Source organism: Camelus dromedarius, chromosome 16 (genome assembly GCF_036321535.1).
Source record: "Camelus dromedarius isolate mCamDro1 chromosome 16, mCamDro1.pat, whole genome shotgun sequence".
In the NCBI taxonomy this organism is placed as follows: Eukaryota; Metazoa; Chordata; class Mammalia; order Artiodactyla; family Camelidae; genus Camelus; species Camelus dromedarius.
The window spans coordinates 4,848,098-4,875,883 of NC_087451.1; positions in this window are offsets into that span (position 1 = coordinate 4,848,098).

The following is a 27,786-nucleotide window of genomic DNA, read 5'->3' on the forward strand; positions in this document are numbered from 1 at the left end:
AACTAAAAAGAAACTTTGTGTTCCCAACAAACTAGGTGAAGGACGGCTTTCACACACACTTATCTCTCAGAACTGAGTATGTGGAGAGACTTTCGTTCATCTAGCACAAAGGGAACGGGTTGCAGGAGAAACTTTTCCTCTGGTTTCTCAGTCTGTTTCCTAGTGCCGGTTTGAAGTTCCTACAGTTTTCACTGTAAAACCGAGTTGGAGCTAGTACCTCCCCTTATATATGTATGGAGTGGAGTTTGCAACTGAAAAGAAACTTTGTGTTCCCAACAAGCTAGGTGAAGGACGGCTTTCACACACACTTACCTCTCAGAACTTAGCATGTGGAGAGACGTTCGTTCATCTAGCAAAAAAGGAACGGGTTGCAGGAGAAACTTTTAATCTGGTTTCTCAGACTGTTTCCTAGTGCCGGGTTGAAGTTCCTGCAGTTTTCACTGTAAAACCGAGTTGGAGCTAGTACCTCCCCATATATATGTATGGAGTGGAGTTTGCAACTGAAAAGAAACTTTGTGTTCCCAACAAGCAAGATGAAGGACGGCTTTCACACACACTTATCTCTCAGAATGGAGTATGTGGATAGACGTTCGTTCATCTAGCACAAAGGGAACGGGTTGCAGGAGAAACTTTTAGTCTGGTTTCTCATTCTGTTTCCTAGAGGCGGTTGGAAGTTCCTACAATTTTCCCTGTAAAACCGAGTTGGAGCTAGTACCTCCCCATATATATGTATGGATATGTAGTTTGCTACAGAAAAGAAACTATGTGTTCCCAACAAGCTATGTGAAGGACGAATTTCACACACACTTATTTCTCAGAATTGAGCATTTGGAGAGACGTTCGTTCATCTAGCACAAAGAGAACGGGTTGCAGGAGAAACTTTTACTCTGGTTTCTCAGTCTGTTTCCTAGTGCCGGTTTGATGTTCCTGCAGTTTTCTCTGTAAAACAGAGTTGGAGCTAGTACCTCCACATATATATGTATGGAGTGGAGTTTGCAACTGAAAAGAAACTTTGTGTTCCCAACAAGCTAGGTGATGGACAGCTTTCACACACACTTATATCTCAGAACTGAGCATGTGGAGAGACTTTCGTTCATCTAGCACAAAGGGAACGGGTTGCAGGAGAAACTTTTACTCTGGTTTCTCAGTCTGTTTCCTAGTGTCGGTTTGAAGTTCCTGCAGTTTTCACTGTAAAACTCAGTTGGAGCTAGTACCTCCCCTTATATATGTATGGAGTTGGGTTTGCAACTGAAAAGAAACTTTGTGTTCCCAACAATATATGTGAAGGACGGCTTTCACACACACTTACCTCTCAGACCTGAGCATGTGGAGAGACGTACGTTCATCTAGCAAAAAAGGAACGGGTTGCAGGAGAAACTTTTACTCTGGTTTCTCAGTCTGTTACCTATTGCCGGGTTGAAGTTCCTGCAGTTTTCACTGTAATACCGAGTTGGAGCTTGTACCTCCCCTTATATATGTATGGAGTGGAGTTTGCAACTTAAAAGAATCTTTGTGTTCCCAACAAGCTAGGTGAATAACGGCTTTCACACACACTTATCTCTCAGAACTGAGCATGTGGAGAGACTTTCGTTTATGTAGCACAAAGGGAACGGGTTGCAGGAGAAACTTTTACTCTGGTTTCTCAGCCTGTTTCCTAGTGCCGGTTTGATGTTCCTGCAGTTTTCACTGTAAAACCGAGTTGGAGCTTGTACCACCCCATATATATTTACAGAGTGGAGTTTGCAACTGAAAAGAAACTTTGTGTTCCCAACAAACTAGGTGAAGTACGGCTTTCACACACACTTATCTCTCAGAACTGAGCATGTGGAGAGACGTTCGTTCATCTAGCACAAAGGGAACAGGTTGAGGAGAAACTTTTACTCTGGTTTCTCAGTCTGTTTCCTAGTGCCGGTTTGATGCTCCTGCAGTTTTCACTGTAAAACCGAGTTGGAGCTAGTACCTCCCCATACATATGTATGGAGTGGAGTTTGCAACTGAAAAGAAACTTTGTGTTCCCAACAAGCTAGGTGAATAACGGCTTTCACACACACTTATCTCTCAGAACTGAGCATTTGGAGTGACGTTCGTACATCTAGCACAAAGGGAACGGGTTGCAGGAGAAACTTTTACTCTGGTTTCTCAGTCTGTTTCCTAGAGCCGGTTAGAATTTCCTACAGTTTTCATTGTAAAACCGAGTTGGAGCTAGTTCCTCCCCATATATATGTATGGATTGGAACTTGCAACTAAAAATAAACTTTGTGTTCCCAACAAACTAGGTGAAGGACGGCTTTCACACACACTTATCTCTCAGAACTGAGTATGTGGAGAGACTTTCGTTCATCTAGCACAAAGGGAACGGGTTGCAGGAGAAACTTTTACTCTGGTTTCTCAGTCTGTTTCCTAGTGCCGGTTTGAAGTTCCTACAGTTTTCACTGTAAAACCGAGTTGCAGCTTGTACCTCCCATTATATATGTATGGAGTGGAGTTTGCAACTGAAAAGAAACTTTGTGTTCCCAACAAGCTAGGTGAAGGACGGCTTTCACACACACTTACCTCTCAGAACTTAGCATGTGGAGAGACGTTCGCTCATCTAGCAAAAAAGGAACAGGTTGCAGGAGAAACTTTTACTCTGGTTTCTCAGACTGTTTCCTAGTGCCGGGTTTAAGTTCCTGCAGTTTTCACTGTAAAACCGAGTTGGAGCTAGTACATCCCCATATATATGTATGGAGTGGAGTTTGCAACTGAAAAGAAACTATGTGTTCCCAACAAGCTATGTGAAGGACGGATTTCACACACACTTATTTCTCAGAATTGAGCATTTGGAGAGACGTTCGTTCATCTAGCACAAAGAGAACGGGTTGCAGGAGAAACTTTTACTCTGGTTTCTCAGTCTGTTTCCTAGTGCCGGTTTGATGTTCCTGCAGTTTTCTCTGTAAAACCGAGTTGGAACTAGTACCTGCGCATATATATGTATGGAGTGGAGTTTGCAACTGAAAAGAAACTTTGTGTTCCCAACAAGCTAGTTGATGGACAGCTTTCACACACACTTATCTCTCAGAACTGAGCATGTGGAGAGACGTTCGTTCATCTAGCACAAAGGGAACGGGTTGCAGGAGAAACTTTTACTCTGGTTTCTCAGTCTGTTTCCTAGTGCCGGTTTGATGCTCCTGCAGTTTTCACTGTAAAACCGAGTTGGAGCTAGTTCCTCCCATATATATGTATGGAGTGGAGTTTGCAACTGAAAAGAAACTTTGTGTTCCCAACAAACTAGGTGAAGGACGGCTTTCACACACACTTATCTCTCAGAACTGAGCATGTGGAGAGACGTTCGTTCATCTAGGACAAAGGGAATGGGTTTCAGGAGAAACTTATACTCTGGTTTCTCAGTCTGTTTCCTAGTGCCGGTTTGAAGTTCCTACAGTTTTCACTGTAAAACCGAGTAGGAGCTAGAACCTCCCCTTATATATGTATGGAGTGGGGTTTGCAAGTGAAAAGAAACTTTGTGTTCCCAACAAGCAAGTTGAAGGACGGCTTTCACATACACTTATCTCTTAGAACGGAGCATGTGGAGAGACATTCGTTCATCTAGCACAAAGGGAACGGGTTGCAGGAGAAACTTTTACTCTGGTTTCTCATTCTGTTTCCTAGAGCCGGTTGGAAGTTCCTACAATTTTCACTGTAAAACCGAGTTGGACATAGTACCTCCCCATATATATGTATGGATATGTAGTTTGCTACTGAAAAGAAACTATGTGTTCCCAACAAGAAATGTGAAGGACGGCTTTCACACACACTTATCTCTCAGAATTGAGCATGTGGAGAGACGTTCGTTCATCTAGCACAAAGAGAACGGGTTGCAGGAGAAACTTTTACTCTGGTTTCTCAGTCTGTTTCCTAGTGCCGGTTGGATGTTCCTGCAGTTTTCCCTGTAAAACCGAGTTGGAGCTAGTACCTCCCCATATATATGTATGGAGTGGAGTTTGCAACTGAAAAGAAACTTTGTGTTCCCAACAAGCTAGGTGAAGGACAGCTTTCACAAACACTTATCTCTCAGAACTGAGCATGTGGAGAGACGTTCGTTCATCTAGCACAAATGGAACGGGTTGCAGGAGAAACTTTTACTCTGGTTTCTCAGTCTGTTTCCTAGTGCCGGTTTGAAGTTCCTGCAGTTTTCACTGTAAAACCGTGTTAGAGCTAGTACCTCCCCATATATATGTATGGAATGGAGTTTGCAAGTGAAAAGAAACTTTGTGTTCCCAAAAAGCTAGGTGAATAACGGCTTTCACACACACTTTTCTCTCAGAACTGAGCACGTGGAGAGACGTTCGTTCATCTAGCACCAAGGGAACGGGTTGCAGGAGAAACTTTTACTCTGGTTTCTCAGTCTGTTTCCTAGTGCTGGGTTGAAGTTCCTGCAGTTTTCACTGTAAAACAGAGTTGGAGCTAGTACCTCCCCATATATATGTATGGAGTGGAGTTTGCAACTGGAAAGAAACTTTGTGTTCCCAACAAGCAAGGTGAAGGACGGCTTTCACACACACTTATCTCTCAGAACTGAGCAAGTGGAGAGACGTTCGTTCATGTAGCACAAAGGGAACGGGTTGCAGGAGAAACTTTTACTCTGGTTTCTCAGTCTGTTTCCTAGTGCCGGTTTGATGTTCCTGCATTTTTCACTGTAAAACCGAGTTGGAGCTTGTACCTCCCCATATATATGTATGGAGTGGGGTTTGCAACTGAAAAGAAACTTTGTGTTCCCAACAAACTAGTTGAAGTACGGCATTCACACACACTTATCTCTCAGAACTGAGCATGTGGAGAGACGTTCGTTCATCTAGCACAAAGGGAACGGGTTGAGGAGAAACTTTTACTCTGGTTTCTCAGTCTGTTTCCTAGTGCCGGTTTGATGCTCCTGCAGTTTTCACTGTAAAACCGAGTTGGAGCTAGTACCTCCCCATATATATTTATGGAGTGGAGTTTGCAACTGAAAAGAAACTTTGTGTTCCCAACAAAATAGGTGAAGGACGGCTTTCACAAGCACTTATCTCTCAGAACTGAGAATGTGGAGAGACGTTTGTTCATCTAGCACAAAGGGAACGGGTTGCAGGAGAAACTTTTACTCTGGTTTCTCATTCTGTTTCCTAGTGCCGGTTTGAAGTTCCTGCAGTTTTCACTGTAAAACTCAGTTGGAGCTAGTACCTCCCCTTATATATGTATGGAGTGGAGTTTGCAACTGAAAAGAAACTTTGTGTTCCCAACAATATATGTGAAGGACGGCTTTCACACACACTTATCTCTCAGAACTGAGCATGTGGAGAGACGTTCGTTCATCTAGCACAAAGGGAACGGGTTGAGGAGAAACTTTAACTCTGGTTTCTCAGTCTGTTTCCTAGTGCCGGTTTGATGCTCCTGCAGTTTTCACTGTAAAACCGAGTTGGAGCTAGTACCTCCCCATACATATGTATGGAGTGGAGTTTGCAACTGAAAAGAAACTTTGTGTTCCCTACAAGCTAGGTGAATAACGGCTTTCACACACACTTATCTCTCAGAACTGAGCATGTGGATAGACGTTCGTACATCTAGCACAAAGGGAACGGGTGGCAGGAGAAACTTTTACTCTGGTTTCTCAGTCTGTTTCCTAGAGCCGGTTAGAATTTCCTACAGTTTTCATTGTAAAACCGAGTTGGAGCTAGTTCCTCCCCATATATACGTATGGAGTGGAACTTGCAACTAAAAAGAAACTTTGTGTTCCCAACAAACTATGTGAAGGACGGCTTTCACACACACTTATCTCTCAGAACTGAGTATGTGGAGAGACTTTCGTTCATCTAGCACAAAGGGAACGGGTTGCAGGAGAAACTTTTCCTCTGGTTTCTCAGTCTGTTTCCTAGTGCCGGTTTGAAGTTCCTACAGTTTTCACTGTAAAACCGAGTTGGAGCTAGTACCTCCCCTTATATATGTATGGAGTGGAGTTTGCAACTGAAAAGAAACTTTGTGTTCCCAACAAGCTAGGTGAAGGACGGCTTTCACACACACTTACCTCTCAGAACTTAGCATGTAGAGAGACGTTCGTTCATCTAGCAAAAAAGGAACGGGTTGCAGGAGAAACTTTTACTCTGGTTTCTCAGACTGTTTCCTAGTGCCGGGTTGAAGTTCCTGCAGTTTTCACTGTAAAACCGAGTTGGAGCTAGTACCTCCCCATATATATGTATGGAGTGGAGTTTGCAACTGAAAAGAAACTTTGTGTTCCCAACAAGCAAGATGAAGGACGGCTTTCACACACACTTATCTCTCAGAACGGAGTATGTGGATAGACGTTCGTTCATCTAGCACAAAGGGAACGGGTTGCAGGAGAAACTTTTAGTCTGGTTTCTCATTCTGTTTCCTAGAGGCGGTTGGAAGTTCCTACAATTTTCCCTGTAAAACCGAGTTGGAGCTAGTACCTCCCCATATATATGTATGGATATGTTGTTTGCTACAGAAAAGAAACTATGTGTTCCCAACAAGCTATGTGAAGGACGGATTTCACACACACTTATTTCTCAGAATTGAGCATTTGGAGAGACGTTCGTTCATCTAGCACAAAGAGAACGGGTTGCAGGAGAAACTTTTACTCTGGTTTCTCAGTCTGTTTCCTAGTGCCGGTTTGATGTTCCTGCAGTTTTCTCTGTAAAACAGAGTTGGAGCTAGTACCTCCACATATATATGTATGGAGTGGAGTTTGCAACTGAAAAGAAACTTTGTGTTCCCAACAAGCTAGGTGATGGACAGCTTTCACACACACTTATATCTCAGAACTGAGCATGTGGAGAGACTTTCGTTCATCTAGCACAAAGGGAACGGGTTGCAGGAGAAACTTTTACTCTGGTTTCTCAGTCTGTTTCCTAGTGCCGGTTTGATGCTCCTGCAGTTTTCACTGTAAAACCGAGTTGGAGCTAGTTCCTCCCATATATATGTATGGAGTGGAGTTTGCAACTGAAAAGAAACTTTGTGTTCCCAACAAACTAGGTGAAGGTCGGCTTTCACACACACTTATCTCTCAGAACTGAGCATGTGGAGAGACGTTCGTTCATCTAGCACCAAGGGAACGGGTTGCAGGAGAAACTTTTACTCTGGTTTCTCAGTTTGTTTCCTAGTGCCGGGTTGAAGTTCCTGCAGTTTTCTCTGTAAAACCGTGTTGGAGCTAGTTCCTCCCCATATATATGTATGGAGTGGAGTTTGCAACTGAAAAGAAACTTTGTGTTCCCAACAAGCAAGGTGAAGGACGGCTTTCACACACACTTATCTCTCAGAACGGAGCATGTGGAGAGACGTTCGTTTATCTAGCACAAAGGGAACGGGTTGCAGGAGAATCTTTTACTCTGGTTTCTCATTCTGTTTCCTAGAGCCGGTTGGAAGTTCCTACAATTTTCACTGTAAAACCGAGTTGGACCTAGTACCTCCCCATATATATGTATGGATATGTAGTTTGCTACTGAAAAGAAACTATGTGTTCCAAACAAGAAATGTGAAGAACGGCTTTCACACACACTTATCTCTCAGAATTGAGCTTGTGGAGAGACGTTCGTTCATCTAGCACAAAGAGAACGGGTTGCAGGAGAAACTTTTACTCTGGTTTCTCAGTCTGTTTCCTAGTGCCGGTTAGATGTTCCTGCAGTTTTCCCTGTAAAACCGAGTTGGAGCTAGTACCTCCCCATATATATGTATGGAGTGGAGTTTGCAACTGAAAAGAAACTTTGTGTTCCCAACAAGCTAGGTGAAGGACAGCTTTCACACACACTTATCTCTCAGAACTGAGCATGTGGAGAGACGTTCGTTCATCTAGCACAAAGGGAACGGGTTGCAGGAGAAACTTTTACTCTGGTTTCTCAGTCTGTTTCCTAGTGCCGGTTTGAATTTCCTGCAGTTTTCACTGTAAAACCGTGTTAGAGCTAGTACCTCCCCATATATATGTATGGAATGGAGTTTGCAAGTTAAAAGAAACTTTGTGTTCCCAAAAAGCTAGGTGAATAACGGCTTTCACACACACTTTTCTCTCAGAACTGAGCACGTGGAGAGACGTTCGTTCATCTAGCACCAAGGGAACGAGTTGCAGGAGAAACTTTTACTCTGGTTTCTCAGTCTGTTTCCTAGTGCCGGGTTGAAGTTCCTGCAGTTTTCCCTGTAATACCGATTTGGAGCTAGTACCTCCCCTTATATATGTATGGAGTGGAGTTTGCAACTGAAAAGAAACTTTGTGTTCCCAACAAGCTAGGTGAAGGACAGCTTTCACACACACTTATCTCTCAGAAATGAGCATGTGGAGAGACGTTCGTTCATCTAGCACAAAGGGAACGGGTTGCAGTAGAAACTTTTACTCTGGTATCTCATTCTGTTTCCTAGATCCGGTTGGAAGTTCCTACAGTTTTCACTGTAAAACCGAGTTGGAGCTACTTCCTCCCCATATATATGTATGGATATGTAGTTTGCTACTGAAAAGAATCTATGTGTTCCCAACAAGCTATGTGAATGACGGCTTTCACACACACTTATCTCTGAGAATTGAGCATGTGGAGAGACGTTCGTTCATCTAGCAAAAAAGGAACGGGTTGCAGGGGAATCTTTTACTCTGGTTTCTCAGTCTGTTTCATAGTGCCGGTTTGAAGTTCCTGCAGTTTTCACTGTAAAACCGAGTTAGAGCTAGTACCTCCCCATATATATGTATGGTGTGGAGTTTGCAACTGATAAGAAACTTTGTGTTCCCAACAAGCTATTTGAAGGACGGCTTTCACACACACTTATCTCTCAGAACTGAGCATGTGGAGAGACGTTCGTTCATCTAGCACAAAGGGAACGGGTTGCAGGAGAAACTTTTACTCTGGTTTCTCAGTCTGTTTCCTAGTGACGGGTTGAAGTTTCTGCAGTTTTCACTGTAAAACCGAGTTGGAGCTAGTACCTCCCCATATATATGTATGGGGTGGAGATTGCACCTGGAAAGAAATTTTGTGTTCCCAACAAACTAGGTGAAGGACGGCTTTCACACGCACTTATCTCTCAGAACTGAGCATGTGGAGAGACGTTTGTTTATCTAGCACAAAGGGAACGACTTGCAGGACAAGCTTTTACTCTGGTTTCTCAGTCTGTTTCCTAGTTCCGGTTTGAAGTTCCTGCAGTTTTCACTGTAAAACCGAGTTGGAGCTAGTACCTCCCCTTATATATGTATGGAGTGGAGTTTGCAACTGAAAAGAAACTTTGTGTTCCCAACAAGCTAGATGAAGGACGGCTTTTACACACTTTTATCTCTGAGAACTGAGCATGTGGAGAGACGTTCGTTCAATTAGCAACAAGGGAGCGGGTTGCAGGAGAAACTTTTACTCTGGTTTCTCAGTCTGTTTCCTAGTGCCGGTTTGAATTTCCTGAAATTTTCACTGTAAAACAGAGTTGGAACTAGTACCTCCCCATATATATGTATGGAGTGGAGTTTGCAATTGCAAAGAAACTTTGTGTTCCCAACAAGCTAGGTGAAGGACGGCTTTCACACACAGTTATCTCTCAGAATTGAGCATGTGGAGAGACGTTCGTTCAATTAGCACCAAGGGAGCGGGTTGCAGGAGAAACTTTTACTCTGGTTTCTCAGTCTGTTTCCTAGTGCCGGTGAAGTTCCTGCAGTTTTCACTGTAAAACAGATTTGGAGCTAGTACCTCCCCATATATATGTATGGAGTGGAGTTTGCAACTGAAAAGAAACTTTGTGTTCCCAACAACCTAGGTGAAGTCCGGCTTTCACACACAATTATCTCTCAGAAATGAGCATGTGGAGAGACGTTCGTTCATCTAGCACAAAGGGAACGGGTTGCAGGAGAAACTTTTACTCTGGTTTCTCAGTCTGTTTCCTAGTGACGGGTTGAAGTTTCTGCAGTTTTCACTGTAAAACCGAGTTGGAGCTAGTACCTCTCCATATATATGTATGGGGTGGAGTTTGCAACTGGAAAGAAATTTTGTGTTCCCAACAAACTAGGTGAAGGACGGCTTTCACACGCACTTATCTCTCAGAACTGAGCATGTGGAGAGACGTTTGTTTATCTAGCACAAAGGGAATGACTTGCAGGACAAGCTTTTACTCTGGTTTCTCAGTCTGTTTCCTAGTGCCGGTTTGAAGTTCCTGCAGTTTTCACTGTAAAACCGAGTTGGAGCTAGTACCTCCCCTTATATATGTATGGAGTGGAGTTTGCAACTGAAAAGAAACTTTGTGTTCCCAACAAGCTAGATGAAGGACGGCTTTTACACACTCTTATCTCTGAGAACTGAGCATGTGGAGAGACGTTCGTTCAATTAGCAACAAGGGAGCGGGTTGCAGGAGAAACTTTTACTCTGGTTTCTCAGTCTGTTTCCTAGTGCCGGTTTGAATTTCCTGCAATTTTCACTGTAAAACAGAGTTGGAACTAGTACCTCCCCATATATATGTATGGAGTTGAGTTTGCAATTGCAAAGAAACTTTGTGTTCCCAACAAGCTAGGTGAAGGACGGCTTTCACACACAGTTATCTCTCAGAATTGAGCATGTGGAGAGACGTTCGTTCAATTAGCACAAAGGGAGCGGGTTGCAGGAGAAACTTTTACTCTGGTTTCTCAGTCTGTTTCCTAGTGCCGGTTTGAAGTTCCTGCAGTTTTCACTGTAAAACAGATTTGGAGCTAGTACCTCCCCATATATATGTATGGAGTGGAGTTTGCAACTGAAAAGAAACTTTCTGTTCCCAACAAGCTAGGTGAAGGACGGCTTTAACACACACTTATCTCTCAGAAATGAGCATGTGGAGAGACGTTCGTTCATCTAGCACAAAGGGAACTGGTTGCAGGAGAAACTTTTACTGTGGTTTCTCTGTCTGTTTCCTAGTGCCGGTTTGAAGTTCCTGCAGTTTTCACTGTAAAACCGAGTTAGAGCTAGTACCTCCCCATATATATATATGGAGTGGAGATTGCAACTGAAAAGAAACTTTGTGTTCTCAACAAGCTATGTGAAGTACGGCTTTCACACACACATATTTCTCAGAACTGAGCATGTGGAGAGACGTTCGTTCATCTAGCACCAATGGAACGGGTTGCAGGAGAAACTTTTACTCTGGTTTCTCAGTTTGTTTCCTAGTGCCGGGTTGAAGTTCCTGCAGTTTTCTCTGTAAAACCGTGTTGGAGCTAGTTCCTCCCCATATATATGTATGGAGTGGAGTTTGCAAATGAAAAGAAACTTTGTGTTCCCAACAAGCAAGGTGAAGGACGGCTTTCACACACACTTATCTCTCAGAACGGAGCATGTGGAGAGACGTTCGTTCATCTAGCACAAAGGGAACGGGTTGCAGGAGAATCTTTTACTCTGGTTTCTCATTCAGTTTCCTAGAGCCGGTTGGAAGTTCCTACAATTTTCACTGTAAAACCGAGTTGGACCTAGTACCTCCCCATATATATGTATGGATATGTAGTTTGCTACTGAAAAGAAACTATGTGTTCCCAACAAGAAATGTGAAGGACGGCTTTCACACACACTTATCTCTCAGAATTGAGCTTGTGGAGAGACGTTCGTTCATCTAGCACAAAGAGAACGGGTTGCAGGAGAAACTTTTACTCTGGTTTCTCAGTCTGTTTCCTAGTGCCGGTTAGATGTTCCTGCAGTTTTCCCTGTAAAACCGAGTTGGAGCTAGTACCTCCCCATATATATGTATGGAGTGGAGTTTGCAACTGAAAAGAAACTTTGTGTTCCCAACAAGCTAGGTGAAGGACAGCTTTCACACACACTTATCTCTCAGAACTGAGCATGTGGAGAGACGTTCGTTCATCTAGCACAAAGGGAACGGGTTGCAGGAGAAACTTTTACTCTGGTTTCTCAGTCTGTTTCCTAGTGCCGGTTTGAATTTCCTGCAGTTTTCACTGTAAAACCGTGTTAGAGCTAGTACCTCCCCATATATATGTATGGAATGGAGTTTGCAAGTTAAAAGAAACTTTGTGTTCCCAAAAAGCTAGGTGAATAACGGCTTTCACACACACTTTTCTCTCAGAACTGAGCACGTGGAGAGACGTTCGTTCATCTAGCACCAAGGGAACGAGTTGCAGGAGAAACTTTTACTCTGGTTTCTCAGTCTGTTTCCTAGTGCCGGGTTGAAGTTCCTGCAGTTTTCCCTGTAATACCGATTTGGAGCTAGTACCTCCCCTTATATATGTATGGAGTGGAGTTTGCAACTGAAAAGAAACTTTGTGTTCCCAACAAGCTAGGTGAAGGACAGCTTTCACACACACTTATCTCTCAGAAATGAGCATGTGGAGAGACTTTCGTTCATCTAGCACAAAGGGAACGGGTTGCAGTAGAAACTTTTACTCTGGTATCTCATTCTGTTTCCTAGATCCGGTTGGAAGTTCCTACAGTTTTCACTGTAAAACCGAGTTGGAGCTACTTCCTCCCCATATATATGTATGGATATGTAGTTTGCTACTGAAAAGAAACTATGTGTTCCCAACAAGCTATGTGAATGACGGCTTTCACACACACTTATCTCTGAGAATTGAGCATGTGGAGAGACGTTCGTTCATCTAGCAAAAAAGGAACGGGTTGCAGGGGAATCTTTAACTCTGGTTTCTCAGTCTGTTTCATAGTGCCGGTTTGAAGTTCCTGCAGTTTTCACTGTAAAACCGAGTTAGAGCTAGTACCTCCCCATATATATGTATGGTGTGGAGTTTGCAACTGAAAAGAAACTTTGTGTTCCCAACAAGCTATTTGAAGGACGGCTTTCACACACACTAATCTCTCAGAACTGAGCATGTGGAGAGACGTTCGTTCATCTAGCACAAAGGGAAAGGGTTGCAGGAGAAACTTTTACTCTGGTTTCTCAGTCTGTTTCCTAGTGACGGGTTGAAGTTTCTGCAGTTTTCACTGTAAAACCGAGTTGGAGCTAGTACCTCCCCATATATATGTATGGGGTGGAGATTGCACCTGGAAAGAAATTTTGTGTTCCCAACAAACTAGGTGAAGGACGGCTTTCACACGCACTTATCTCTCAGAACTGAGCATGTGGAGAGACGTTTGTTTATCTAGCACAAAGGGAACGACTTGCAGGACAAGCTTTTACTCTGGTTTCTCAGTCTGTTTCCTAGTTCCGGTTTGAAGTTCCTGCAGTTTTCACTGTAAAACCGAGTTGGAGCTAGTACCTCCCCTTATATATGTATGGAGTGGAGTTTGCAACTGAAAAGAAACTTTGTGTTCCCAAAAAGCTAGATGAAGGACGGCTTTTACACACTCTTATCTCTGAGAACTGAGCATGTGGAGAGACGTTCGTTCAATTAGCAACAAGGGAGCGGGTTGCAGGAGAAACTTTTACTCTGGTTTCTCAGTCTGTTTCCTAGTGCCGGTTTGAATTTCCTGAAATTTTCACTGTAAAACAGAGTTGGAACTAGTACCTCCCCATATATATGTATGGAGTGGAGTTTGCAATTGCAAAGAAACTTTGTGTTCCCAACAAGCTAGGTGAAGGACGGCTTTCACACACAGTTATCTCTCAGAATTGAGCATGTGGAGAGACGTTCGTTCAATTAGCACCAAGGGAGCGGGTTGCAGGAGAAACTTTTACTCTGGTTTCTCAGTCTGTTTCCTAGTGCCGGTGAAGTTCCTGCAGTTTTCACTGTAAAACAGATTTGGAGCTAGTACCTCCCCATATATATGTATGGAGTGGAGTTTGCAACTGAAAAGAAACTTTGTGTTCCCAAAAAGCTAGGTGAAGTCCGGCTTTCACACACAATTATCTCTCAGAAATGAGCATGTGGAGAGACGTTCGTTCATCTAGCACAAAGGGAACGGGTTGCAGGAGAAACTTTTACTCTGGTTTCTCAGTCTGTTTCCTAGTGACGGGTTGAAGTTTCTGCAGTTTTCACTGTAAAACCGAGTTGGAGCTAGTACCTCCCCATATATATGTATGGGGTGGAGTTTGCAACTGGAAAGAAATTTTGTGTTCCCAACAAACTAGGTGAAGGACGGCTTTCACACGCACTTATCTCTCAGAACTGAGCATGTGGAGAGACGATTGTTTATCTAGCACAAAGGGAATGACTTGCAGGACAAGCTTTTACTCTGGTTTCTCAGTCTGTTTCCTAGTGCCGGTTTGAAGTTCCTGCAGTTTTCACTGTAAAACCGAGTTGGAGCTAGTACCTCCCCTTATATATGTATGGAGTGGAGTTTGCAACTGAAAAGAAACTTTGTGTTCCCAACAAGCTAGATGAAGGACGGCTTTTACACACTCTTATCTCTGAGAACTGAGCATGTGGAGAGACGTTCGTTCAATTAGCAACAAGGGAGCGGGTTGCAGGAGAAACTTTTACTCTGGTTTCTCAGTCTGTTTCCTAGTGCCGGTTTGAATTTCCTGCAATTTTCACTGTAAAACAGAGTTGGAACTAGTACCTCCCCATATATATGTATGGAGTGGAGTTTGCAATTGCAAAGAAACTTTGTGTTCCCAACAAGCTAGGTGAAGGACGGCTTTCACACACAGTTATCTCTCAGAATTGAGCATGTGGAGAGACGTTCGTTCAATTAGCACAAAGGGAGCGGGTTGCAGGAGAAACTTTTACTCTGGTTTCTCAGTCTGTTTCCTAGTGCCGGTTTGAAGTTCCTGCAGTTTTCACTGTAAAACAGATTTGGAGCTAGAACCTCCCCATATATATGTATGGAGTGGAGTTTGCAACTGAAAAGAAACTTTCTGTTCCCAACAAGCTAGGTGAAGGACGGCTTTAACACACACTTATCTCTCAGAAATGAGCATGTGGAGAGACGTTCGTTCATCTAGCACAAAGGGAACTGGTTGCAGGAGAAACTTTTACTGTGGTTTCTCTGTCTGTTTCCTAGTGCCGGTTTGAAGTTCCTGCAGTTTTCACTGTAAAACCGAGTTAGAGCTAGTACCTCCCCATATATATATATGGAGTGGAGATTGCAACTGAAAAGAAACTTTGTGTTCTCAACAAGCTATGTGAAGTACGGCTTTCACACACACATATTTCTCAGAACTGAGCATGTGGAGAGACGTTCGTTCATCTAGCACCAATGGAACGGGTTGCAGGAGAAACTTTTACTCTGGTTTCTCAGTCTGTTTCCTAGTGCCGGTTTGAATTTCCTGCAATTTTCACTGTAAAACCGTGTTGGAACTAGTACCTCCCCATATATATGTATGGAGTGGAGTTTGCAATTGCAAAGAAACTTTGTGTTCCCAACAAGCTAGGTGAAGGACAGCTTTCACAAACAGTTATCTCTCAGAATTGAGCATGTGGAGAGACGTTCGTTCAATTAGCACCAAGGGAGCGGGTTGCAGGAGAAACGTTTACTCTGGTTTCTCAGTCTGTTTCCTAGTGCCGATTTGAATTTCCTGAACTTTTCACTGTATAACCGAGTTGGAGCTAGTACCTACCCATATATATGTATGGAGTGGAGTTTGCAAATGAAAAGAAACTTTGTGTTCCCAACAAGCTAGGTGATGGACGGCTTTCACACACATTTATCTCTCAGAACTGAGCAGGTGGAGAGACGTTCGTTCATCTAGCACCAAGGGAACGGGTTGCAGGAGAAACTTTTACTCTGGTTTCTCAGTCTGTTTCCTAGTGCCGGTTTGAAGTTCCTACAGTTTTCACTGTAAAACCGAGTTGGAGCTAGTTCCTCCACATATATATGTATGGAGTGGAGTTTGCAACTTAAAAGAAACGTTGTGTTCCCAACAAACTAGGTGAAGGACGGCTTTCACACACACTTATCTCTCAGAACTGACCATGTGGAGAGACGTTCGTTCATCTAGCACAAAGGGAACGGGTTGCAGGAGAAACTTCTACTCTGGTATCTCAGTCTGTTTCCTAGTGCCGGTTTGAATTTCCTGCAGTTTTCACTGTAAAACCGAGTTGGAGCTAGTACCTACCCATATAAATATATGGAGCGGAGTTTGCAACTGAAAAGAAACTTTGTGTTCCCAACAAGCTAGGTGAAGGACGGCTTTCACACACACTTATCTCTCAGAACTGAGCATGTGGAGAGACGTTCTTTAATCTAGCACCAAGGGAACTGGTTGCATGAGAAACTTTAACTCTGGTTTCTCAGTCTGTTTCCTAGTGCCGGTTTGAATTTCCTGAACTTTTCACTGTAAAACCGATTTGGAGCTTGTACCTCCCCATATATATGTATGGAGTGGAGTTTGCAACTGAAAAGAAACTTTGTGTTCCCAACAACCTAGGTGAAGGACGGCTTTCACACACACTTGTCTCTCAGATTTGAGCAGGTGGAGAGATGTTCGTTCATCTAGCACCAAATGAACGGGCTGCAGGACAAACTTTTACTCTGGTTTCTCAGTCTGTTTCCTAGTGCCGGTTTGAATTTCCTGCAGTTTTCACTGTAAAACCGAGTTGGAGCTAGTACCTACCCATATAAATGTATGGAGTTGAGTTTGCAACTGAAAAGAAACTTTGTGTTCCCAACAAGCTAGGTGAAGGACGGCTTTCACACACACTTATCTCTCAGAACTGAGTATGGGGAGAGACGTTCGTTCATCTAGCACAAAGGGAACGGGTTGCAGGAGAAACTTTTACTCTGGTTTCTCAGTCTGTTTCCTAGTGCCGGTTTGAAGTTCCTGCAATTTTCACTGTAAAACCGAGTTGGAGCTTGTACCTCCCCATATATATGTATGGAGAGGAGTTTGTATCTGAAAATAAACTTTGTGTTCCCAACAAACTAGGTGAAGGACGGCTTTCACGCACACTAATCTCTCAGAACTGACCATGAGGAGAGACGTTCGTTCATCTAGCACAAAGGGAAGGGGTTGCAGGAGAAAATTTTACTCTGGTTTCTCAGTCTGTTTCCTAGTGCCGGTTTGAAGTTCCTGCAATTTTCACTGTAAAACCGAGTTGGAGCTTGTACCTCCCCATATATATGTATGGAATGGAGTTTGTATCTGAAAAGAAACTTTGTGTTCCCAACAAGCTATGTGAAGGACGGCTTTCACACACACTTATCTCTCAGAACTGAGCATGTGGAGAGACGTTCGTTCATCTAGCACCAAGGGAACTGGTTGCAGGAGAAACTTTTACTCTGGTTTCTCAGTCTGTTTCCTAGTGCCGGTTTGAAGTTCCTGCAGTTTTCACTGTAAAACCGAGTTGGAGCTAGTACCTACCCGTATAAATATATGGAGCGGAATCTGCAACTGAAAAGAAACTTCGTGTTCCCAACAAGCTAGGTGAAGGACAGCTTTCACACACACTTATCTCTCAGAACTGAGCATGTGGAGAGACGTTCGTTCATCTAGCACAAAGGGAACGGGTTGCAGGAGAAACTTCTACTCTGGTATCTCAGTCTGTTTCCTAGTGCCGGTTTGAATTTCCTGCAGTTTTCACTGTAAAACCGACTTGGAGCTAGTACCTACCCATATAAATATATGGAGCGGAGTTTGCAACTGAAAAGAAACTTTGTGTTCCCAACAAGCTAGGTGAAGGACGGCTTTCACACACACTTATCTCTCAGAACTGAGCATGTGGAGAGACGTTCGTTCATCTAGCACCAAGGGAACTGGTTGCATGAGAAACTTTAACTCTGGTTTCTCAGTCTGTTTCCTAGTGCCGGTTTGAATTTCCTGAACTTTTCACTGTAAAACCGAGTTGGAGCTAGTACCTCCCCATATATATGTATGGAGTGGAGTTTGCAACTGAAAAGAAACTTTGTGTTCCCAACAACCTAGGTGAAGGACGGCTTTCACACACACTTGTCTCTCAGATTTGAGCAGGTGGAGAGATGTTCGTTCATCTAGCACCAAATGAACGGGCTGCAGGAGAAAATTTTACTCTGGTTTCTCAGTCTGTTTCCTAGTGCCGGTTTGAATTTCCTGCAGTTTTCACTGTAAAACCGAGTTGGAGCTAGTACCTACCCATATAAATGTATGGAGTTGAGTTTGCAACTGAAAAGAAACTTTGTGTTCCCAACAAGCTAGGTGAAGGACGGCTTTCACACACACTTATCTCTCAGAACTGAGTATGGGGAGAGACGTTCGTTCATCTAGCACAAAGGGAACGGGTTGCAGGAGAAACTTTTACTCTGGTTTCTCAGTCTGTTTCCTAGTGCCGGTTTGAAGTTCCTGCAATTTTCACTGTAAAACCGAGTTGGAGCTTGTACCTCCCCATATATATGTATGGAGTGGAGTTTGTATCTGAAAAGAAACTTTGTGTTCCCAACAAACTAGGTGAAGGACGGCTTTCACGCACACTAATCTCTCAGAACTGACCATGAGGAGAGACGTTCGTTCATCTAGCACAAAGGGAAGGGGTTGCAGGAGAAACTTTTACTCTGGTTTCTCAGTCTGTTTCCTAGTGCCGGTTTGAAGTTCCTGCAATTTACACTGTAAAACCGAGTTGGAGCTTGTACCTCCCCATATATATGTATGGAATGGAGTTTGTATCTGAAAAGAAACTTTGTGTTCCCAACAAGCTAGGTGAAGGACGGCTTTCACACACACTTATCTCTCAGAACTGAGCATTTGGAGAGACGTTCGTTCATCTAGCACCAAGGGAACTGGTTGCAGGAGAAACTTTTACTCTGGTTTCTCAGTCTGTTTCCTAGTGCCGGTTTGAAGTTCCTGCAGTTTTCACTGTAAAACCGAGTTGGAGCTAGTACCTACCTGTATAAATATATGGAGCGGAATTTGCAAATGAAAAGAAACTTTGTGTTCCCAACAAGCTAGGTGAAGGACGGCTTTCACACACACTTGTCTCTCAGAATTGAGCATGTGGAGAGATGTTCGTTCATCTAGCACCAAATGAACGGGTTGCAGGAGAAACTTTTACTCTGATCTCTCAGTCTGTTTCCTAGTGCCGGTTTGAATTTCCTGCAGTTTTCACTGTAAAACCGAGTTGGAGCTAGTACATACCCATATAAATGTATGGAGTGGAGTTTGCAACTGAAAAGAAACTTTGTGTTCCCAACAAGCTAGGTGAAGGACGGCTTTCACACACACTTATCTCTCAGAACTGAGCATGTGGAGAGACGTTCGTTCATCTAGCACAAAGGGAACTGGTTGCATGAGAAACTTTAACTCTGGTTTCTCAGTCTGTTTCCTAGTGCCGGTTTGAATTTCCTGAACTTTTCACTGTAAAACCGAGTTGGAGCTAGTACCTCCCCATATATATGTATGGAGTGGAGTTTGCAACTGAAAAGAAACTTTGTGTTCCCAACAACCTAGGTGAAGGACGGCTTTCACACACACTTGTCTCTCAGATTTGAGCAGGTGGAGAGATGTTCGTTCATCTAGCACCAAATGAACGGGCTGCAGGAGAAACTTTTACTCTGGTTTCTCAGTCTGTTTCCTAGTGCCGGTTTGAATTTCCTGCAGTTTTCACTGTAAAACCGAGTTGGAGCTAGTACCTACCCATATAAATGTATGGAGTTGAGTTTGCAACTGAAAAGAAACTTTGTGTTCCCAACAAGCTAGGTGAAGGACGGCTTTCACACACACTTATCTCTCAGAACTGAGTATGGGGAGAGACGTTCGTTCATCTAGCACAAAGGGAACGGGTTGCAGGAGAAACTTTTACTCTGGTTTCTCAGTCTGTTTCCTAGTGCCGGTTTGAAGTTCCTGCAATTTTCACTGTAAAACAGAGTTGGAGCTTGTACCTCCCCATATATATGTATGGAGTGGAGTTTGTATCTGAAAAGAAACTTTGTGTTCCCAACAAACTAGGTGAAGGACGGCTTTCACGCACACTAATCTCTCAGAACTGACCATGAGGAGAGACGTTCGTTCATCTAGCACAAAGGGAAGGGGTTGCAGGAGAAACTTTTACTCTGGTTTCTCAGTCTTTTTCCTAGTGCCGGTTTGAAGTTCCTGCAATTTACACTGTAAAACCGAGTTGGAGCTTGTACCTCCCCATATATATGTATGGAATGGAGTTTGTATCTGAAAAGAAACTTTGTGTTCCCCAACAAGCTAGGTGAAGGACGGCTTTCACACACACTTATCTCTCAGAACTGAGCATGTGGAGAGACGTTCGTTCATCTAGCACCAAGGGAACTGGTTGCAGGAGAAACTTTTACTCTGGTTTCTCAGTCTGTTTCCTAGTGCCGGTTTGAAGTTCCCGCAGTTTTCACTGTAAAACCGAGTTGGAGCTAGTACCTACCCGTATAAATATATGGAGCGGAGTTTGCAACTGAAAGAAACTTTGTGTTCCCAACAAGCTAGGTGAAGGACGGCTTTCACACACACTTGTCTCTCAGAATTGAGCATGTGGAGAGATGTTCGTTCATCTAGCACCAAATGAACGGGTTGCAGGAGAAACTTTTACTCTGGTTTCTCAGTCTGTTTCCTAGTGCCGGTTTGAATTTCCTGCAGTTTTCACTGTAAAACCGAGTTGGAGCTAGTACATACCCATATATATGTATGGAGTGGAGTTTGCAACTGAAAAGAAACTTTGTGTTCCCAACAACCTAGGTGAAGGACGGCTTTCACACACACTTGTCTCTCAGATTTGAGCAGGTGGAGAGATGTTCGTTCATCTAGCACCAAATGAACGGGCTGCAGGAGAAACTTTTACTCCGGTTTCTCAGTCTGTTTCCTAGTGCCGGTTTGAATTTCCTGCAGTTTTCACTGTAAAACCGAGTTGGAGCTAGTACCTACCCATATAAATGTATGGAGTTGAGTTTGCAACTGAAAAGAAACTTTGTGTTCCCAACAAGCTAGGTGAAGGACGGCTTTCACACACACTTATCTCTCAGAACTGAGTATGGGGAGAGACGTTCGTTCATCTAGCACAAAGGGAACGGGTTGCAGGAGAAACTTTTACTCTGGTTTCTCAGTCTGTTTCCTAGTGCCGGTTTGAAGTTCCTGCAATTTTCACTGTAAAACAGAGTTGGAGCTTGTACCTCCCCATATATATGTATGGAGTGGAGTTTGTATCTGAAAAGAAACTTTGTGTTCCCAACAAACTAGGTGAAGGACGGCTTTCACGCACACTAATCTCTCAGAACTGACCATGAGGAGAGACGTTCGTTCATCTAGCACAAAGGGAAGGGGTTGCAGGAGAAACTTTTACTCTGGTTTCTCAGTCTTTTTCCTAGTGCCGGTTTGAAGTTCCTGCAATTTACACTGTAATACCGAGTTGGAGCTTGTACCTCCCCATATATATGTATGGAATGGAGTTTGTATCTGAAAAGAAACTTTGTGTTCCCCAACAAGCTAGGTGAAGGACGGCTTTCACACACACTTATCTCTCAGAACTGAGCATGTGGAAAGACGTTCGTTCATCTAGCACCAAGGGAACTGGTTGCAGGAGAAACTTTTACTCTGGTTTCTCAGTCTGTTTCCTAGTGCCGGTTTGAAGTTCCCACAGTTTTCACTGTAAAACCGAGTTGGAGCTAGTACCTACCCGTATAAATATATGGAGCGGAGTTTGCAACTGAAAGAAACTTTGTGTTCCCAACAAGCTAGGTGAAGGACGGCTTTCACACACACTTGTCTCTCAGAATTGAGCATGTGGAGAGATGTTCGTTCATCTAGCACCAAATGAACGGGTTGCAGGAGAAACTTTTACTCTGGTTTCTCAGTCTGTTTCCTAGTGCCGGTTTGAATTTCCTGCAGTTTTCACTGTAAAACCGAGTTGGAGCTAGTACATACCCATATATATGTATGGAGTGGAGTTTGCAACTGAAAAGAAACTTTGTGTTCCCAACAACCTAGGTGAAGGACGGCTTTCACACACACTTGTCTCTCAGATTTGAGCAGGTGGAGAGATGTTCGTTCATCTAGCACCAAATGAACGGGTTGCAGGAGAAACTTTTACTCTGGTTTCTCAGTCTGTTTCCTAGTGCCGGTTTGAATTTCCTGCAGTTTTCCCTGTAAAACCGAGTTGGAGCTAGTACATACCCATATAAATGTATGGAGTGGAGTTTGCAACTGAAAAGAAACTTTGTGTTCCCAACAAGCTAGGTGAAGGACGGCTTTCACACACACTTATCTCTCAGAACTGAGCATGTGGAGAGATGTTCGTTCATCTAGCACCAAGGGAACGGGATGCAGGAGAAACTTTTACTCTGGTTTCTCAGTATGTTTCCTAGTGCCGGTTTGAAGTTCCTACAGTTTTCACTGTAAAGCCGTGTTGGAGCTAGTTCCTCCCCATATATATGTATGGAGTGGAGTTTGCAACAGAAAAGAAACGTTGTGTTCCCAACAAACTAGGTGAAGGACGGCTTTCACGCACATTTATCTCTCAGAACTGACCATGAGGAGAGACGTTCGTTCATCTAGCACAAAGGGAACAGGTTGCAGGAGAAACTTTTACTCTGGTTTCTCAGTCTGTTTCCTAGTGCCGGTTTGAAGTTCCTGCAATTTTCACTGTAAAAACCAGTTGGAGATTGTACCTCCCCATATATATGTATGGAGTGGAGTTTGCATCTGAAAAGAAACTTTGTGTTCCCAACAAGCTAGGTGAAGGACGGCTTTCACACACACTTATCTCTCAGAACTGAGCATGTGGAGAGACTTTCGTTCCTCTAGCACCAAGGGAACGGGTTGCAGGAGAAACTTTTACTCTGGTTTCTCAGTCTGTTTCCTAGTGCCGGTTTGAATTTCCTGCACTTTTCACTGTAAAACCGAGTTGGAGCTAGTACCTACCCATATATATGTATGGAGTGGTGTTTGCAACTGAAAAGAAACTTTGTGTTCCCAACAAGCTAGTTGAAGGACGGCTTTCACACACAGTTATCTCTCAGAATTGAGCATGTGGAGAGACGTTCGTTCATCTAGCACGAAGGGAACGGGTTGCAGGAGAAACATTTACTCTGGTTTTTCAGTCTGTTTCCTAGTGCCGGTTTGATGTTCCTGCAGTTTTCACAGTAAAACAGAGTTGGAGCTAGTACCTACCCATATAAATGTATGGAGCGGAGTTTGCAACTGAAAAGAAACTTTGTGTTCCCAACAAGCTAGGTGAAGGACGGCTTTCACACACACTTATCTCTCAGAACTGAGCATGTGGAGAGACGTTCGTTCATCTAGCATCAAGGGAACTGGTTGCAGGAGAAACTTTAACTCTGGTTTCTCAGTCTGTTTCCTAGTGACGGTTTGAAGTTCCTGCAGTTTTCACTGTAAAACCGAGTTGGAGCTAGTACCTCCACATATATATGTATGGAGTGGAGTTTGCAACTGAAAAGAAACTTTGTGTTCCCAACAAGCTAGGTGAAGGACGGCTTTCACACACAATTATCTCTCTGAACTGGGCATGTGGAGAGACGTTCGTTCATCTAGCAGCAAGGGAACGGTTTGCAGGTGAAACTTTTCCTCTGGTTTCTCAGTCTGTTTCCTAGTGCCGGTTTGAAGTTCCTGCAGTTTTCACTGTAAAACAGATTTGGAGGTAGTACCTCCCAATATATATGTATGTAGTGGAGTTTGCAACTGAAAAGAAACTTTGTGTTCCCAACAAGCTAGGTGAAGGACGGCTTTCACACACACTTATCTCTCAGAACTGAGCATGTGGAGAGACGTTCGTTCATCTAGCACCAATGGAACGGGTGGCAGGAGAAACTTTTTCTCTGGTTTCTCAGTCAGTTTCCTAGTGACGGTTTGAAGTTCCTGCAGTTTTCACTGTAAAACCGAGTTGGAGCTAGTACCTCCCCATATATATGTATGGAGTGGAGTTTGCAACTGAAAAGAAACATTGTGTTCCCAAACAGCTAGGTGAAGGGCGGCTTTCACACACACTTATCTCTCAGAACTGAGCATGTGGAGAGACGTTCGTTCATCTAGCTCAAAGGGAACGGGTTGCAAGAGAAACTTTTACTCTGGTTTCTCAGTCTGTTTCCTAATGCCGGTTTGAAGTTCCTGCAGTTTTCACAGTAAAACCGAGTTGGTGCTAGTACCTCCCCATATATATGTATGGAGTTGAGTTTGGAAGTGAAAAGAAACTTTGTGTTCCCAACAAGCTAGGTGAAGGACGGCTTTCACACACACTTATCTCTCAGAACTGAGCATGTGGAGAGACGTTCGTTCATCTAGCACAAAGGGAACGGGTTGCAGGAGAAACTTTTCCTCTGGTTTCTCAGTCTGTTTCCTAGTGCCGGTTTGAAGTTCCTGCAGTTTTCACTGTAAAACCGAGTTGGAGCTAGTAACTCCCCATATATATGTATGGAGTGGATTTTGCAACTGAAAGAAACTTTGTGTTCCCAACAAGCTAGGTGAAGGACGGCTTTCACACACACTTATCTCTCAGAACTGAGCATGTGGAGAGACGTTCGTTCATCTAGCACTAAGGGAACGGGTTGCAGGAGAAACTTTTACTCTGGTTTCTCCGTCTGTTTCCTCGTGCCGGTTTGAAGTTCCTGCAGTTTTCACTGTAAAACCGAGTTGGAGCTAGGAACTCCCCATATATATGTATGGAGTGGAGTTTGCAACTGAAAGAAACTTTGTGTTCCCAACAAGCTAGGTGAAGGACGGCTTTCACACACAATTATCTCTCAGAACTGGGCATGTGGAGAGACGTTCGTTCATCTAGCAGCAAGGGAACGGTTTGCAGGTGAAACTTTTCCTCTGGTTTCTCAGTCTGTTTCCTAGTGCCGGTTTGAAGTTCCTGCAGTTTTCACTGTAAAACAGATTTGGAGGTAGTAACTCCCGATATATATGTATGTAGTGGAGTTTGCAACTGAAAAGAAACTTTGTGTTCCCAACAAGCTAGGTGAAGGACGGCTTTCACACACACTTATCTCTCAGAACTGAGCATTTGGAGAGACGTTCGTTCATCTAGCACAAAGGGAACGGGTTGCAGGAGAAACTTTTACTCTGGTTTCTCCGTCTGTTTCCTAGTGCCGGTTTGAAGTTCCTGCAGTTTTCACTGTAAAACCGAGTTGGAGCTAGTACCTCCCCATATAGATGTACGGAGTGGAGTTTGCAAGTGAAAAGAAACTTTGTGTTCCCAACAAGCTAGGTGAAGGACGGCTTTCCCACACACTTATCTCTCAGAACTGAGCATGTGGAGAGACTTTCGTTCATCTAGCACAAAGGGAACGGGTTGCAGGAGAAACTTTTCCTCTGGTTTCTCAGTCTGTTTATTAGTGCCGGTTTGAAGTTCCTGCAGTTTTCACTGTAAAATCGAGTTGGAGCTAGTAACCCCCCATATATATGTATGGAGTGGAGTTTGCAACTGAAAAGAAACATTGTGTTCCCAAACAGCTAGGTGAAGGGCGGCTTTCACACACACTTATCTCTCAGAACTGAGCATGTGGAGAGACGTTCTTTCATCTAGCACCAATGGAACGGGTGGCAGGAGAAACTTTTACTCTGGTTTCTCAGTCTGTTTCCTAGTGACGGTTTGAAGTTCCTGCAGTTTTCACTGTAAAACCGAGTTGGAGCTAGTACCTCCCCATATATATGTATGGAGTGGAGTTTGCAACTGAAAAGAAACATTGTGTTCCCAAAAAGCTAGGTGAAGGGCGGCTTTCACACACACTTATCTCTCAGAACTGAGCATGTGGAGAGACGTTCGTTCATCTAGCTCAAAGGGAACGGGTTGCAAGAGAAACTTTTACTCTGGTTTCTCAGTCTGTTTCCTAATGCCGGTTTGAAGTTCCTGCAGTTTTCACTGTAAAACCGAGTTGGACCTAGTGCCTCCCCATGTATATGTATGGAGTGGAGTTTTCAACTGAAAAGAAACTTTGTGTTCCCAACAAGCTAGGTGAAGGACGGCTTTCACACACACTTATCTCTCAGAACTCAGCATGTGGAGAGACGTTCGTTCATCTAGCACAAATGGAACATGTTTCAGGAGAAACTTTTACTCTGGATTCTCAGTCTGTTTCCTAATGCCGGTTTGAAGTTCCTGCAGTTTTCACAGTAAAACCGAGTTGGTGCTAGTACCTCCCCATATATATGTATGGAGTTGAGTTTGGAAGTGAAAAGAAACTTTGTGTTCCCAACAAGCTAGGTGAAGGACGGCTTTCACACACACTTATCTCTCAGAACTGAGCATGTGGAGAGACGTTCGTTCATCTAGCACAAAGGGAACGGGTTGCAGGAGAAACTTTTCCTCTGGTTTCTCAGTCTGTTTCCTAGTGCCGGTTTGAAGTTCCTGCAGTTTTCACTGTAAAACCGAGTTGGAGCTAGTAACTCCCCATATATATGTATGGAGTGGATTTTGCAACTGAAAGAAACTTTGTGTTCCCAACAAGCTAGGTGAAGGACGGCTTCCACACACACTTATCTCTCAGAACTGAGCATGTGGAGAGACGTTCGTTCATCTAGCACTAAGGGAACGGGTTGCAGGAGAAACTTTTACTCTGGTTTCTCCGTCTGTTTCCTATTGCCGGTTTGAAGTTCCTGCAGTTTTCACTGTAAAACCGAGTTGGAGCTAGTAAATCCCCATATATATGTATGGAGTGGATTTTGCAACTGAAAGAAACTTTGTGTTCCCAACAAGCTAGGTGAAGGACGGCTTTCACACACACTTATCTCTCAGAACTGAGCATGTGGAGAGACGTTCGTTCATCTAGCACAAAGGGAACGGGTTGCAGGAGAAACTTTTACTCTGGTTTCTCCGTCTGTTTCCTCGTGCCGGTTTGAAGTTCCTGCAGTTTTCACTGTAAAACCGAGTTGGAGCTAGTAACTCCCCATATATATGTATGGAGTGGAGTTTGCAACTGAAAGAAACTTTGTGTTCCCAACAAGCTAGGTGAAGGACGGCTTTCACACACACTTATCACTCAGAACTGAGCATGTGGAGAGACGTTCGTTCATCTAGCACAAAGGGAACGGGTTGCAGGAGAAACTTTTCCTCTGGATTCTCAGTCTGTTTCCTAGTGCCGGTTTGAAGTTCCTGCAGTTTTCACTGTAAAACCGAGTTGGAGCTAGTAACTCCCCATATATATGTATGGAGTGGAGTTTGCAACTGAAAGAAACTTTGTGTTCCCAACAAGCTAGGTGAAGGACGGCTTTCACACACACTTATCTCTCAGAACTGAGCATGTGGAGAGACGTTCGTTCATCTAGCACAAAGGGAACGGGTTGCAGGAGAAACTTTTACTCTGGTTTCTCCGTCTGTTTCCTAGTGCCGGTTTGAAGTTCCTGCAGTTTTCACTGTAAAACCGAGTTGGAGCTAGTAACTCCCCATATATATGTATGGAGTGGATTTTGCAACTGAAAGAAACTTTGTGTTCCCAACAAGCTAGGTGAAGGACGGCTTTCACACACACTTATCTCTCAGAAGTGAGCATGTGGAGAGACGTTCGTTCATCTAGCACAAAGGGAACGGGTTGCAGGAGAAACTTTTCCTCTGGTTTCTCAGTCTGTTTATTAGTGCCGGTTTGAAGTTCCTGCAGTTTTCACTGTAAAACCGAGTTGGAGCTAGTAACCCCCCATATATATGTATGGAGTGGAGTATGCAACTGAAAGAAACTTTGTGTTCCCAACAAGCTAGGTGAAGGACGACTTTCACACACACTTACCTCTCAGAACTGAGCATGTGGAGAGACGTTCGTTCATCTAGCACAAATGGAACATGTTTCAGGAGAAACTTTTACTCTGGATTGTCAGTCTGTTTCCTAATGCCGGTTTGAAGTTCCTGCAGTTTTCACTGTAAAACCGAGTTGGTGCTAGTACCTCCCCATATATATGTATGGAGTGGAGTTTGGAAGTGAAAAGAAACTTTGTGTTCCCAACTAGTTAAGTGAAGAACGGCTTTCAAACACACTTATCTCTCAGAACTGAGCATGTGGAGAGACGTTCGTTCATCTAGCACAAAGGGAACGGGTTGCAGGGGAAACTTTTACTCTGGTTTCTCAGTCTGTT